Raw genomic sequence first — 14,242 nt, forward strand, 5'->3', positions numbered from 1 at the left:
AAATAAGGTTTCGTATTTTCAGTATTTTAATAATTAAATAAAAAAATGATAGAAACTTTTTTTTTTACTACTTCGGCGAGATATTTGCAAACATTATTACTGGCTAAATGAAAATAAACTAACAAGTCGTAACTCTACTAAGACAATTGTAAAACAAAAGCAAAATAGACAGAGAGGACCACACGATTACACATTGAAGGTAGGAAGTGTTATCAGTCTCAAGACATACAGAGACGAATAGACTCCTAAACACATATGAAAGCCTCCTATTCATGTTACCAGGTGCTTTAATCAACATCCATGTAGTAAGGGCGGAAGCCGAGACTCGCCCTCATTGCTGGAAATTGGGTAAAACGGTAAAAATTGTAGCAAGACATTCCTTAGTTGAGGGACAAATTGACTGCAGCCCACCAATGGCTCCGCGGACAAGGGCTTCCAACTTAGATAAACGACATTAATCGCTTCTTCTACGTATACGTGTTGCTTTTGATGACATGATCTCTACGACAAAATATAATTTTGAAGAGAATGCCTAGACTTTAACTCCAATCATTCCTCATTTCCCCTCTTTATTGGGCTATTTTTCCCCGTTGGAGCCCTTGGGTATGTAGCTTACTGCTTTTCCAGCTATGGTTGTAGGGTTGTAGATTAGCTAATAATAATAATAATAATAATAATAATAATAATAATAATAATAATAATAATAATAATAATAATTATAAATTTTCTGGTGGTCATAATGCCAAAATTTTCCACTGCTCTCGAGCAAAAGATAGTCATTTTATTTTTCACACCAATAACGTTACCACAAAATATTTCTGTTCGTCTCCTTTTGAATACATAAATGAGACATGTTTATTAGCATTTGGGTACTGTTATTCAATCCACTAGATTCATTAACATGTATGATTTTATAAAAAGTTAATGCGCTGTGTTGCCATATAATAAATAATTCTTAGTCCAAAAAATATCCTACGAATTTCAACAAACTCGAAGTGTCCATAAAAATCCTAAAGATGGAATTCTGTCTCTCAAAAGGGTGTGTATAAATATAAAGAACAACTCCGTATTAAAATAAAACTGTTCTAGCTCACGAACAATGATACTGAATGTAATTCTTAGCTAATTATATATACGTCTATTAATCTATCTATCTTTGTATATATATATATATATATATATATATATATATATATATATATATATATATATATATATATATATATATATATATATATAGATAGATAGATAGATAGATATATACATATATATACCTACAGCTTGAAAAAATTATTATTATATAGTACTCATTCACAAGAAAGAAGATACTAGACCTGAAAAATTATCACCCGATAAGTTTACTCAGTAATATATAAAATATTTACAAATCTAATACTAGGCCGAATAGAAAGACATCTAGAGTGTAATCAACCAAGAGAGCAGGCAAGCTTAGTTGCAGGTATTCAACAGCTGATCAGTTCCATGTAATTAACCAGCTAATGGAAATATCAATAGAGTATGACAAACCATTATGAATGTCATTTATACAATATGAAAAAGGTTTTGATTCTGTCAAAACTTCAGCAGTAATGAAAGCCCTTCAAAGACAAAGAATAGATGAATCTTATGTTAGAATACTTATATATGGGAAGTACAGCAATCCTAAAACTACATAAGGAGAGAAAATTCCGATTGAGAAAGGAGCTAGGCAGGAAGACCGTCATCTCTCCTAAATCATGCACAGCTTGCCTATAAGAAGATTTTAAGAATTTAGATTGGGAATATATAGGAATTACCATTAATGGGGAATATTTATACTTTGCAGATGAAACAATCCTATTTGATGAATCACGGGAGAAACTACAAAAGATGACAGAAAATTTGAATACAGAAAGCAGGTATGTAGGACTGAAAATTATTGAGTAAATGTAAGATAATGTTCAATAAAAAGGTGGAGATAACAAGGGTTATGGATGAACCTCTACAGATTGGGGAAGAAAATACGTACTCAGGACATGAGACCGAAATCAAAAGAAGGATAAGCATAGGATGGAGAGCATTTGTTAAACAAAATTAGATTAGGAAAATCAAAATGCCACTTTCTCTAAAAAGAAAAGCATTTATTGAGATAGTCGAACCAATATCAACTTAAGGTTCAGAAACTTAAAGCCTTACTATAACCTTAGAACATAAGCTAGTTATAACTCAAAGAACTATGGAAAGAATAATGATGGGATTAACACTACAGGAAACGAGCAACATGAATACGAGAGCAAACTAAAGTGGAGCATATTCTAACATGTAAGAAAAAGAAATGGACATGGGCAGGACATATAATGAGAATGGCAGACAATAGATGGACACTAAGAATAACAGAATGGGTCCCTAGAGATTGTAAAAGAAGCAAGGGAAGGAAGAGAGACGATGGATTGACGAACTAAGAAAGTTTGCGGGCGTGGACTGGCACAGAAAGACCATAAACAGACGCAAGTGGAAAGACATGTTTGAGGCTTTTGTTCTGCAGTGGACTGGTAATGGCTGAAGATGATGATGATGATGATGATATATATATATATATATATATATATATATATATATATATATATATATATATATAAAGTCATGTTCATAACAATCAAATAAAGAAAATACTTTCGATGTACCCTGAGTGTGCAATAAACCACCTGGGTTGAATATATGCAAAGCAAAATACAAATGAAATCGCATCCAAAATTTATACATCAATTTTTGAAACGTGTAAGCTAACACTAGTTTTAGCATGATCATTTGACTGAAAACAATTGAGAGTTTGAGGTTTTAAGCTTAATTTATACATACACACACACACACATACACACACCACACACACACACACACCTACACACACACACACACATATATATATATATATATATATATATATATATATATATATATATATATATATATATATATATATATATATGATAAAATTCTTAAAATCAAGGACCACCGAGTAAAACCTCAGCATTGTGATAAGTTCAACAAACGACAACGATAAACAGAGCGTTGAAATTTCACTACTATTGCAAAAACTATTTATATCAACTTAATTCTAGATCACTTCACGTTTTCTCTTATACGATGTAAACTGTAAATAATTTGGCATCACAAGCACAGGGGTCATTGACAATTCATACCAATTACATCAAAGACGGTCATCATTACTCCGTTAACTAGAGAGCCGCAGACCTTATTTCTCAACTTTTTGTTCGATCTTGAACTTCCAAAATTTAATATAATTTCTCATTCTTTTACATAACGGTTAATCCCTTCAAGTTTTATTACGCTACGACTAAAATTGTGCCCGGGAAGCTGTTCAAAAACCAACAAAAACACACAAACAGGGGGTAAAACACAACCTCCTTCCAACATCGTTGGCGGAGGTAATAAGTGGCATCACTTCCCAAGCAATTGTAACGTTTGCAAGCAAACACATACAATATGCAAACACACAAGAATAATGTTCTTACGAAAGAAGCAAACAGTTGTCAGGAAGAGGCGTCTCAATTTTACTATGAAATAAGAAAAAAAAAAAATTGTGATGATCATTTTGCGGTAATGGACGAAGCTTTCTGGTCTCCCATTTCTTAACGCGGTAGATCTCATTTTCGTTCCTTTTTCTTCACTAAGGTGTTTTTATTCGTGTTTTTTAAAGGGATAATTTTAGATGGGGAAGCAGATGAGTTTCGAGTAACTCAACACCCCTGGGAAAACGCCATAGCCAGAATTCAACAGAGCTTTTTAGGGGATTCGACATTTGTGATGAACCCTTAACTAAACAGGAAAACTTTTTTGAAGTAATAATAATGTTAAGACGAAGAAGTACAAAAACTAATTCGTTCATGGTTGATTGATTGATTGATTGATAAGGAGTTATCTGGCACAATTATAAATACTATACACGGTATATTATTATTATTATTATTATTATTATTATTATTACTACTACTACTACTACTACTACTACTTGCTAAGCTACAACCCTAGTTGGAAAAGAAAGATGCTATAAGCCCAAGGGCTCCTACAGGGAAAAATAGCCCAGTGGGAAAAGGAAACAAGGAAATAAACAAACATCATGAGTAATAAACAGTCAAAATAAAATATGTTAAGAACAGTAACAACATTAAAATATATCTTTCATTTATTACTAGATCAGAGTTGGGAAAGTAGATAAAATAAAACATGAATTCGTTTATGGCAACTTTCGAGTTTAAAACTATTAAATTAAAAGCACGATTAAGTTGGCTTCAATTTCTATAAGAATTTTCATACGAAATTAACACAACCACTTTCAGTATTTCTTTTAAATACGTACACGATTATTTTTCTTATATATGAGGTGTATGATACTGTATTGACTTCTATACGTACATATATATTCGTTTTTATCTTCATTTATTTTTCTTCTGATAAATCATTTACCTTTCGCCAATTTTGTACTTTTCAAGTCATCTTCCTCTTTGTCTGCATCTTTTCCCACAAGTCATATTTCTGGAAAATTAATGTAGGTATCAGGTGCTGAATAAGTAAAAAAAAATCCTTCAGTCAAAAACCATTTGAACAAATGTCCACCATCTGAGTTTTCAAGACGGCCACTGTTTGAAAAACGTGAAAACTATGGCGAGAAATGGAGTTACATTAGCCAAATTTGTTACAGAAATGTCTGCCATCTTGAATTTTCAAGATGACCATTGTATGGAAAACTTGAAAACTGGGACCAAAAATGGAGTTAACTCAGCCGGATTTGTTACAAAAACTGTCCGCCATCTTGAATTTCCTAGATGACCACTGAGTGAAAAACTTAGAAACAACAACCAGAAATGGAGTTAACTTAGAAGAATTTGACACAAATCATGTCCGCCATCTTGAATTTTCAAGATGGCCATATTGTGAAAAATTGAAAACTAGGGCCACAAACAGAGTTAAGTGAGCCAAATTTGTCACAAAAAAAATGTCTGCCATCTTGAATTTTCAAGATGGCGTTGTGTGAAAAATATAAAACTAGGGCCAGAAACGGAGTTATGTCAGCCAAATTTGTCAAAAAAAAATCTACGTCATATTGAATTTTGATGATGGCCACTTTATGAAAGATAGAAAACTAGGGTCAGAAATGGAGTTAAGTGAGCCGAATTTGTCACAAAAAAAAATGTCCACCATCTTGAATTTTCAAGATGGCCACTGTGGGAAAAACTTTAAAACTAGGGCCAGAAATGGAGTTGACTTTAGCCAAATTTGTCGCAAAAAATGCCTGCCGGCCACTGTGTGAAAAACTTGAAAACTAGAGCCAGAAATTTGTCACAAAAAAAAAAAAAATGTCCGCTGGCCATTGTATGAGACTTGAAAACTAGGGCCAGAAATGGAAATAACTTAGCCTAATTTGTCACAAAAAAGGTCTGCTGGCCATTGTGTGAAACTTGAAAACTAGGGCCAGAAATGGAAATAACTTAGCCTAATTTGTCACAAAAAAATGTCTGCTGGCCATTGTGTGAGACTTGAAAACTAGGGCCAGAAATGGAGTTAACTTAGCCGAATTTGTCACAAAAATTGTTCGCCATCTTGAATTTTCAGGATGGCCAATGTGAAAAAAAAAAATTGAAAACTTGGACCAGAAGTGGAATTACTTGGGGATCAAAAGTATGTTGTCAATACAAATGAACATGATGGTAAAATCCTATTTCTTAAGAATAATAATCGTCTCTAATATAAAAAAAAGAAGACAATTGTGAAATCTAACCAATGTTATAGAAGCTGCATTTCAATATGGCTACCGTACATACTCTGCATAATATCACATTTGGCCAAACTAACTAATAAGAAGCAAAGCCTATATTCCAAAATTAACCGCCTGTAATAGTGTTTCACTGGTGGCCATTTTGAGAACTAAGATGACTGTGATTATGTTTAAAAATGTGAAAAAAAAAACTTCTTAAGTTAAACCAAGTTATACGTTGTCATTGGAGGGCATCTATTATTGCAACCAAGGTCTCCATATATAGACCTTGATTGCAACCATGATGATTTTTTATGAAATCTGAAATGATTGTATTTAAACAGAATTGCATACTCATCCTTCCAGGAGATTATCCTCTGAGTGGTCTAAAAATGGCTAAAATTTCTAGTGACATAGGTCTCTCAAAGGGATGTATCTTCTTTTCCCAGGAAACGTTTTTTGGTCCAACCAATAAGATATAATCTCCACACTAGAAGAAACCAAGGTTCTTCCCTCTGCAGAACTAATCCTCTATGTTATCCAAGCTGTGTGGTTAGTCCAATCACCCTTCAAGGGGGTTATCATCCGAGTGGTCCAAAAATGGCTAAACCTTCCAGTAACAGTTGTTGGATGAGCACTTTTTAAGACATAGGTTCCTCGAAGAGATGTATCTTCTTTCCCCAGCAAAGGTTTTTTTGCTGGCTGAGTTGCTAAGTCAATGAAACCTGTTTCTTGGGCCTGGATTCGATTCCCCGGTTGACCAGAAGTTATTATCTTTGAGGTGTTTCCCCCTTGGGTCTCTGATCCCGAGGTAGAGAGAGAGAGTCCAGATACTAGGAGTAGTATAATATATGGTTTACATGAATATGAAAAACATGTTTAAATGAGTAAAATTATCATTAACTATTCTTAATCATAGCCAAGTACAAACCTAACAACAAGATACAATGGTGGAGATGGGGTTGATTTCAATTCTAAGTAAAAGAGAAAAAAACAACTGAATTCGACATTCATAAGTATGGGAGAATTGTCATCAAATTTTATCTCTTTGTGGCTGAGTTGCCAATTCAATGGAAACTCAGTTTCTTGGACCCAGGTTCGATTCCCTGGCCGACCAGACGCTTTGGATATGAAAAACACGTCTAAATGTGCAAAATTGTCGTTAATCATAACCAAGTACAAACTTAAGAACAAATTACAATGGTGGAGATGGTTTGATTTCAATTCTAATTACACAAAAAAACTTAATCGACAGTTATAAGCATGGAAGATTTGTCATTAACTTTTATCTCTCTTTGTGGCTGAGTTGCTAAGTCATTGGAACCTCAGAAATGAACGCAACCTCTCTTGTTTTGGGTCGAATCCTGCCACGGAAAGGTAAAGTTCTCTCATTCCCTTTACTCGGATTAAAAAAAGAAAAGGCCGGTACTTCGGCTATTCGTGGGAGGAGATCAAGATGGAGGCTGAGAATTAGATGGCGAGATAAGGTGAAAGATGATATGGAGAGAACAGTATGCTTTTGATAGAAGGCATTGGAGAGGGCGCATCAGGCAACCGACCCCTTAATCTAGGGAAAAATATGCGAAAAAGAATTATATATATATTGTATATATATAAATATATATACATATGTATATATATATATATATATATATATATATATATATATATATATATATATATATATATATATATATATATATATATATATATATATGTATGTGTGTGTGAGTGTTGTCTGTCCTCCCTTAAAACTTGAACACTTCATTAAGTCTTCTCACAATACGAGAACCTCCAACCACATGGACAGGCAAATATAGAGTTACACATAATTAGAGGAAGAGAAGCTGTTTTTATTAGGTCGAACAGATTAGATGGACGCTGTTGCCGAGATGAACATTTAAATAAACACGGCACCGCTGCTCAAGATGTCCCTAATTTGGTCTTACTTTTGTAAAGGACATTGCTCTCAACAAACTGTCTCCATTATACATTACAGAGATACGTGTCTTTATGGTTAAATATATATACATACAAATATATATATATGCATATATATATATATATATATATATATATATATATATATATATATATATATATATGTATATATATACATATGTGTGTATATATATATATATATATATATATATATATATATATATATATGTGTGTGTGTGTGTGTGTGAATATATATATATATATATATATATATATATATATATATATATATATATATATATATATATATACATATATATATATATATATGTATATATATATATATACATATATATACATATATATATATATATATATATATATATATATATATATATATATATATATATACATATATATTCCTCTTGGTAAAGGTAGAAGAGACTTTAGTTATGGTAAGCAGCCGTTCTAGGAGGAGGACACTCCAACATCAAACCACTTTTCTCTAGTCTTGGGTAGTGCCATAGCCTCTATACCATGGTCTTCTGTCTCTTGGGTTAGAGTTCTCTTGTTTGAGGGTACACTCTGGTCCACTATTCTGTTTAATTTCTCTTCCTCTTGTTTTGTTAAAAAGTTTATAGTTTATATGGGATATATTTATTTTAATGTTCTTACTGTTCTTAAAATATTTTATTTTTCCTTGTTTCATTTCCTCACTAGGCTGCTTTCCCTGCTGGGGCCCAGGGATTATAGCGTCCTGCTTTTCCAACTAGGAATGTAGATTAGCTAGTAATAATAACTTTATATATATATATATATATATATATATATATATATATATATATATATATATATATATATATATATATATATATATATATATATATATATATATATATATATATATATATATATATATATATATATACATATATATATATATATATATATATATATATATATATATATATATATATATATATATATATATATATATATATGTATACATATACTGTCAAGCTCAGCGGCATTGCCATACGTATGATTTTCGTTTCTTACTGTCCCTCATGTAAGGGGAGAGTGGTAGTCCTACCCTGGCTAAAGGGGATACTCCCAAATTGTACACTCGGAAACCACAATCTCTCACAAATTCCCGAAACTGCCGGGATGTAGTTAGGAAAGGGGCCAGGGATGGGTTGAATCTTCCCTCTACTTTTTTTTTGCTCTTATATCCACGTTGCTCTTTTTCTCTCTCTTAATGTTAATTCCATCATTATTCTTTCTACAGCTCTCTGAGTTGTAACTAGCTCATGTTCTAAGGCTTTAGTAAGGCTCCAAATTTCTGAAGCATAAGTTAAAACTGATAGGGCCATCTGATTAAATACTTTTCTTTTTAGAAAAAGTGACATTTTACTTTTCATAATCTCATTTTATTTACCAAAAGCGCTCCATCTTATGCTTATCCTTCTTTTTATTTCAGTCTCGTGTCCTCGGGAAACAATGCTTGTCCTAAGTATGTATATTCATTAATAATTTCTAGAGGTTCGTCCATAACCCTTATTTGTTGTCTCTATATTTTCGTTGGACATTATCTTCATTTTACACATTCATTTTCCGTTCTATGTTTCTGCTTTATCTATTCAAAGTTTCTATAATTTTTTGGCAATCCCTCCCATGATTCACTAAGCAGAATTACGTCATCTGTAATTCTTAATTTGTTGAGGTAATCCCTATTAATTTCAATTCCTACATTTTCCCAATCTAAATTCTTAAAAACTTCTGCTATGCGCACTGTTAATAATTTAGGAGAGATGGGGTCTAACTCCTTTCTCACTATCTTGATGTAGTTTTAGGAATGCTGCACTTCCTGTATAGATATCTCCAAGTGTTCTTACATAAGATTCATCTATTCCTTGTCTTTGAAGGGCTTTCATCACTGCGTTAGTTTTGACATAATTAAAAGCTTTTTCTAGTCTAGAATTGACATACATAGTAGTTTGTCTTACTCTGTTGACTTTTTTCATTAACTAGTTAATTACAAGGATATGGTCAGTTGTTGAATACATGCTTCTAAAGCTTGCCTGCTCTCTTTGTTGATCAAAGTCTAGCTGTATTTGTATGCGGCCTAATATGATATTTATAAATATCTTATATATTACTGAAAGTACTCTTATTGTGCAGTAAATTTTAAGTTTTTTTTTTTTTTTTTTGTCTTCCAATTTTTGAATTAGTATAATAAAAGTTTCTCCAAGCTGTAGGTATAGAGCATTTTTGCAGACATCTTGTGTAAAGTTCAATGAGTTCTACTACCATGAAATCTCGTCCATCTATTATTAAATCAGTTGCTAAGCCATCTTCTGCTGTTTTTCCTCTTTTCATGCCTTTTAATGTTTTCTTTACTTCTCCTACTGTTACTGTAGGTACCGGCATAGGCGTTTCTTTATTTCTATTGGTAAAGTTTTTTTCTTACATCACTTTTGCAAAGTATTATTTAGAAACTGCAATTTTATCACTCCATCTATTTTGTTGATATTTCCATTTTCATCCTTTAAAGCAAATATCTGTTGGTGCCATGTTTCAAGTCTTATTTTCATCTTCCTTTCTTTAATGTATCCTCCAATTTGGTCTAATTGGGATTTTAGTTTGTTTATTGTTTTGAACAGTTCTGATAATTATATTTCACCTCTTGGATTTTATCCTAATTCTCAATTTTTTCTTTACTAGGGTTTAATGTTTTCTGATAATCTTCCTTGATCTTGTTTAGTAACTTTTCCACCCATCTTTTGTACTGATTCCAAAACAAATTTTGTTAAATTACAGTTAATTTCTTCTTTGTTTGCTTCCATTCCATCATGCAGCTGGGAGTATCTATTTTGTATTGCTAAACTAAACTCATCAAATTTTTCTCTTATTACAAGAGTATTTATTTTCTTTCTTAAATATATATAATTCTATGCAGGGTCAATATTGTAATGTACATGAAACATTTGTATCCAAGTATGAAGTTAACCTGTTCAATATAAAAAATATATACTCTATAGTACTGTACCAATAGCAGGATACGTTCCTATATAAAAATGACAATAAAAACAGCAAAAATAAATAAGTATAAACAATAATATTACTGCTAACACATATAAACTTACTGCCAGTTCTATACTATATAAGATACAGTGCATGAAAATAATCAAGACTAAAATGCTACAAATTTTCAAAACAATTTGTATTTTTACTATCTATACAACCATGAATCACTTACATGGGTTACTCTTTGTTTCATTTTCTACAACCAAACAATAATATAAAGAAGGGATCAGTTGCACTATAGTTGCTTACCTAGCAACTCCACTGCTAGGCAGTGTTGTCTGTTGTTGCATGGTAGGTCATTCTATTCTGGTCAAAGACTTGTAGGTGGTTGTGGCAGGTCCTTTACTTAAACGGCTCGAGTTTGTATAGCTATGAAAAATCCAAATTGTTTCTAAAACTCGTAGTTTATTCCTGTGCAGATACAAACTTCTGAATCATTTAAATGGGAGTCTTCCTTATGGAGAGGAAGTCACCATTAAGAGATATTCAGTATTTACTCTTTTTGACTTTTACAAGTACATGTAGGTATGAGCAAATTTCAAAAGTGAATACGTGAAAACAGTCCAACAAGCTCAAAAAGAACCAGGATTGAAGTGTCCAATTCTTTATGGTCTAGTCTAAGACAGAGATAAAGCCATATGAAAATCATGCATCAAACAAATAAGAGTATCAAATACTCTCATTTATAAATGAGAACTTGTTATTCTTGCCTGCATTATTGTGTGATCCAAGCAAAAACTCCAGATCCGTCTCGTGAATACAATCAGACTCGATCCACATTTCATACCCTTATGATGCAGAGAATAAGTTTTGCCTTGATAAACATTTAGTTCTCCCATAAGAGCTTAAGCTTGAATATTTCTAGAGCTGCAGCAATAGGGCCTAAATAAAGTGTCTGAAGATCTGTAAGTACAACCTTTCAGGTAGTGATCCATGAAAGTATTGTCTTTTCCAGACACCAGCTCTGAGAACTTGGGCTATTGAGTTCTTTCTGAATGCTAGGGTTGCAGAAAAACCACGGATATCATGTGTTCTAGGGGGGTCGCCGGTGATGCTTTCCCTGAAGCTTTATATACTTTCATAATTGTTTCTCATAGCCTAAAGGAAATTGTGTATTTGGATACCTTCTTTTTGGAGTGGACTGTGCTCACATCACAAATAAGTTCAGAATCTTGGGTCTAACATAGGCTGTTCTTTTCAGATATTTTCTGACTGCTCTTACAGGACAGAGTAAAAGATTATCTGGGTTATCAGTTACCTCTTGGAGAGACGATAATTATTGTGACAAGAGTAAAATCTAACATTAACAACCAGATTTTGAGTTTTGACCACATGCAAATGAAAAGGACAGTCCCTTCTACCCTTTGGAATGTGACATTAGGTAGGGCAGACCATGTAGTTCACTTACTCTCTTGGCTGAAACTAAGGCAAGGAAAAAGACAGTCCTAAGGATAAAATCCCTGTACAAAGCTCTATGCATGGGTTCATAAGGGGCTCTTTTCAATGACCTAAGAACTTTTGTCATGTCCCACGAAGGGGGCTTGATTTTCCAAGGAGGGCAAGTCTTATTAAAGCTTTTAATGAAGGCAGAAAGTTCCCATGAAGAGGAGAGCTCTAGACCTATCAGTTTGAAAAGTTGGTTCAAAGCCTGAGTGGTAGACCCTCACTAGTGTCTGAAAGGTATTTCTCATTCCTCAGGAACACTAACATGTTGGCAATCAGGGGAATAGTGAGTGGAGCAATATTCTCTCTAAAACATCAATCACAGAAGGTTTTCCACTTGGCTTGATAGACTGCTGCAGACGACTTTCGTATGTATCCGGACAGTTGTTTCACAGTACGTCTCGAAAAACCTTTCTTTTGGATGAGATGCTGGATAATCTTCAACCGTGAAGAGATAGGCAGTGAACCGCCTTGTGGAATTTTCTCATGTGCAGTTGATGTAGTAGGTTTGCCCATTCCGGAAGTTTTCTTTGGTTTTCCATAAGTTCCAGCAGATCTGGATACCACTCCGCTGTTCATCACTATGGGACTACTAGTGTTACTCTGACCTCTTGTGATGCTCGGACTTTATTCAGAACCTAACCAATCCGACAGGGCAGTGGAAAGGTGTAAAATTCTAGTCCATCCAATAGGTGATGGAAGGCATCTTCCATTGCTCCCGCTGTGTCCAGGACTGGAAAGCAATACACGAGGAGTTTGGAGTTCAGGTGAGTGGCAAACATGTCTAGTGATGTGAACTCCACTAACTTAAAAGACTCTTCGCCACTACAGGAAGCAAAGACCATCTGGAACCAACTGCTGTCCTGGTCGACTCAGATGGTCCGCAATGACATTCTTCTTCCCAGGGAAAAATCTTGCTGAGAGGGACATTGGATTGTTCCATACCCAATGAAGCATCTCCACGGCTACTTGGCATATAAAGATGTAGGTAACTACCATGGAGTTGACACTCATCAACAGTACAGAGTGGCCTTTGAGAGTCTCTGAGAAGTGAAGTAACACCAGATACACAGCTTTCATTTTTAAGTAGTTGACCTGAAATCTGCTCTCATCCTAGGTGAGCAACCTGGTATCCTTGGTGTGAAGCATCTGAGAACAGACAGTACTTTGGGGGAGAGACCTGAGGGGGAGTTCCTCTTTCTCAACCACCACTGGAGATCTGTCACTACCTCTTGGGGCACCAACAGCAGGGTTTTAGGGGGTTGGATGCTTGAGATCACTGGCACTTCAGAGCTCACTGCACTCAGCAAAGTTCCCTTCTCCCAAAGGGGAACAACTTCTCCAACAAGGTGAGGTAAACTAGGAGCTTTTGCCACGAGTGGGCAGGAAGCAATTTCCTCTTCAAGAAGGTTTCTGCCATTCTCCTGAATCTTGTTACCCTGTCAGCAGATGGAAACATTCTGGCCTGAGCCGAGCTGATATCCATGCCTAGATATCTGCTAGACTGTTTGGGGATGAGAGTGGACTCCTGTAGATTTACAGTAGTTGATGTCAAGGAGGAAATTTCTGTGTTCTATATGCAGGGTTTGAGACTGCTAGGAAAAACCAGTCATCCAGATATCTTAAAAGCCTTATGCCCATGGCATAAGTCCAAGCTAAGACAAGGGCAAAGATCATGGTAAAGATCTGAAGTGCTGTTGACAGACCGAAGCATAGAACCTTGAATTGGAAGATTGTGTCTCAAACGGGAAACCTTAGATACTTCCTTGAGGGAGGATGGATTGGATGGGAATCTGAAAGTACGTATCTTTTGTAAGACAAACAGATTCAAATGGAACAAGTCTATGATGGGTTTCTATCCTCCCGTCAGCTTTTCTACTAAGAATAGATTGCTGAGGAAGCCCGGCTCCTTTGGCTAACATCTTAGACACTTCTAGTAAGAGGAGGTCCTCTTCTGTGACTATCAAATAGAATAGTTGGGCTGTCAGAGTATGAATCAGAGGGGGTGGAAAGTCTATG

Source organism: Palaemon carinicauda, chromosome 27 (assembly GCF_036898095.1).
Source record: "Palaemon carinicauda isolate YSFRI2023 chromosome 27, ASM3689809v2, whole genome shotgun sequence".
NCBI lineage: Eukaryota > Metazoa > Arthropoda > Malacostraca > Decapoda > Palaemonidae > Palaemon > Palaemon carinicauda.